Here is a 2,912-nt window from a genome sequence, read left to right on the forward strand (position 1 = left end):
GGGCCTCACTTGGGAATGAAGCCCTCTTCTGAGCTCTCTCTACAGCTCAAAGTGCAGGCGCACACGCTTTCCCCCTCTGAACAAAAACACGCTGACATCTACGCAGAGAGGAAAGAAAGCAACGCTCTGCTCTGAAAGGCGCCAACTCCCGGATGTTGGCAAGCTCTCCCAGCGCCTGCTTCCCAGTGTGTTTACTTGCTCGCCCGGCCTCTCCCTCCCCTTTAAGGATGGCGCACGAAAGGGAGGTGAGGGGGGAGAAGCCACCCCACCCCCTCGTCCATGTTTGAACAAAAACCCAGAGAAAGAGTGAGGGAGAAAAAGTCTCAGCGCACGGAGGCCTTACCAGACTCCTAGAGCCAAACGTATCTACAGGTCTTAATCCGCCATTAGCATCTAAATCTTGAAAGGAGAGGAAGGGGGGGCGGTGGAAAGTAACCCCACACACAAAAGAAAAGTTGTTGGGTTTTCTTCCCAGTCAGCCTGGCAGGAGCGATCTTCCTGGCTGACAGCCAGAAGTGCGTCACAGCCAGGAGTCTGCTTTCTTTAAAGGCACAGCGAGCCCGAGCGCGTAGAGCCCCGAGCCGGGAGCCGAGAGCGGAGCCGGGCGCCGCTCCACCAGGGGGCGGCGGGGGAGGGGCGAGGGGCGCCCTGCGAGGGAGAGGGGCTGCCGAGGAGGCCTGGCCCTGCAGCAAGAGAATGAAGCTTTGGGGGGAGCGGGGGAGGGGGCCACGAGCCGGCCGACAAAATTACTGGATTGCCACAGCGGCGAGAGCCAAACCCAGCTGTGGCCGGAAGACACAAAACACAGCTCCCAGCGGCCTGCCTGACCGACCTGTTAGCACCGGACACTCCCCCTTCGCGCTCGCTTCCACCCAGGCCTAAGACAGGACTGACAGCCTGTCCATCTCTCTAGCCAGCAACGATCAGATAAGGCCCAGAGAAGCCTAATGAAGGAAGCCAAGAGGAAGACCCAGGAACATAGACTTTGAAAAGCAAGAGGGACGCAGGTCTTTCCCCAGGGCAGCTTCCTGCTGCCTCCAGGGCGGGCTTAAGTATGCGCGCGCGCGCGCACACACACAGACATACACACACGCTGCTCACACACAAAGCGCCTCACCTCCTTCCGGGGGCGCGCCTGCCCTGGGACAAGGCAATCCCCCAAGCCCATCCCCGAGGGACTCTCTCTAGCCCATACCTTCTGCGTGGCAAGGCCAGGATTTGGTGCTGGGCTTGCTCCTCCCCCAGGCCACCCAAACAAGAAGCCCAGGCCGACTGGAGCCCTGGAGTGAAGGCCTAAGCTCTCCTGTCCCGGTGGCTGCGTGCTATTGTCGACAGTAGAATGGCCGCCCAAATCCCAGCTGTGCTGCCAGAACCTAATCCCCTGTTCCGCTGAACATTTGTGGGGAGGGGCTGAGGGGCCACGGCACAAGCCGACTAGGAGTACGGCAGGCCCTGGCTGGAGCCCCTTAACAGGCACAGGCACTGGGACCCGTCAGCCAAGCCCACAGGCTCTGCCTCTCCTACACAGCAGAAAAGATGTCTGCCTCTTAGGAGGCAAAACCACAGCATTTCCACTGGTGAGGAGCGACCCTCACCAAGGCTACTGAAACCCACCAGAAGTTAATAGGAACACTCCTTTTACTGACCCTCATTCAAAACTCAAGCATTTATTGAAAGCCTGCTAGGTTGCAAGGCCACCAACAATGCCCAAATAAGAATTAACGTTTGTTAAGTAACTACTTGTGTCTTATGTGTTAATTGATGCTAGGTACTTTATAGACATTATTGGTTAATCTTCATTTATAGGACATCATACAGAGTCTACAAAAGTGTATTCGAAGAAATAAAAAGGGTATTCGACCCGGCATATGCACTAAGATAGTTTATGACTCCATAGAAGATCCAAAGTGTAATAAAATAATTATATTTCAAGATAGGATGTGCTGAAAAAAAAAAAAAAAACAAAGGAAAAAACACCAACCACATAGACAAAAAGAAAAATCCTAACTACACACCCATATTTATTGCGGCTTTGTTCACAAAAGCAAGGAGGTGGAAACAACCCAAGTGCCCATCAACAAACAAATGGATAGAGAAGCCCAGGTATATTCACACAATGGAATACTACGCTGTATTGAAAAAGAAGGAATTCATGAATCATTATATAAAAATGGATGACCCTGGAGGACATTATGCTGAGTAAAGTCTCTGTCACAGAAGGACAAATGCTACACAGTACCAGTGTTGTAATGTGGGACTGACATCACAGTTGGGGGAGCCTGAGAAAAGAGGAGATAAATAATGTATACTGCATTGTAACAGATGAGGTACAAAACTGCTTAAAAGGGATATATGATTAGTTATTATTGTCAAGACAGGAGTCCAAAATAAAGGCTGCATAGTGGAGTGGACTTGGGGAGGTATTGTGTAACACTGAAAAAATTTTACTTTTCAAAGAGAAGAGCAAATTTGGGGGGACGGGTAGGCAGGGAGAAAAGTGCAACAATGGATGAATGGAAATCCAAAGTCTCTGTAAATTTTAATTAAAATTATTTTTAAAAAAATTCTACATGGGGGGGGGAGGGTGGAAGGATTTGTGCCAGAAGGAGGGTGCAACAATGAATGAATGGAATTCCAAAATCTCTGTAGATGTTCATTGAAATGAAAAATAAACTAAATTTAAAAAAAAATTCTACATAGCAAACAAATGCTGGCGAAGTTGTGGAGAAACTGGAACCCTTATTCACTGTTGGTGGGAGTGTAAAATGGTGCAACCACTGTGGAAGGTAGTATGGCACTTTCTCAAAAAGTTGCAAATAGAGATACCATTTGGCCCACCAATTCCACTACTGGGAATATATCCCAAAGAGACCATAGCTGACATCCAAGCAGATATATGCACACCCATGTTT

General features: G+C 49.8%; 1 pseudogene; it reads right to left on the reverse strand.

Annotated features, from left to right (window-relative positions):
• Positions 1-520: 520 nt before the first annotated feature.
• Positions 521-2,912, reverse strand: part of LOC102870367 — a 21,884-nt pseudogene continuing 19,492 nt past the window's right edge.

This window comes from Elephantulus edwardii, unplaced genomic scaffold (genome assembly GCF_000299155.1).
Source record: "Elephantulus edwardii isolate Elephantulus edwardi_28Jun2011 unplaced genomic scaffold, EleEdw1.0 scaffold00044, whole genome shotgun sequence".
NCBI lineage: Eukaryota > Metazoa > Chordata > Mammalia > Macroscelidea > Macroscelididae > Elephantulus > Elephantulus edwardii.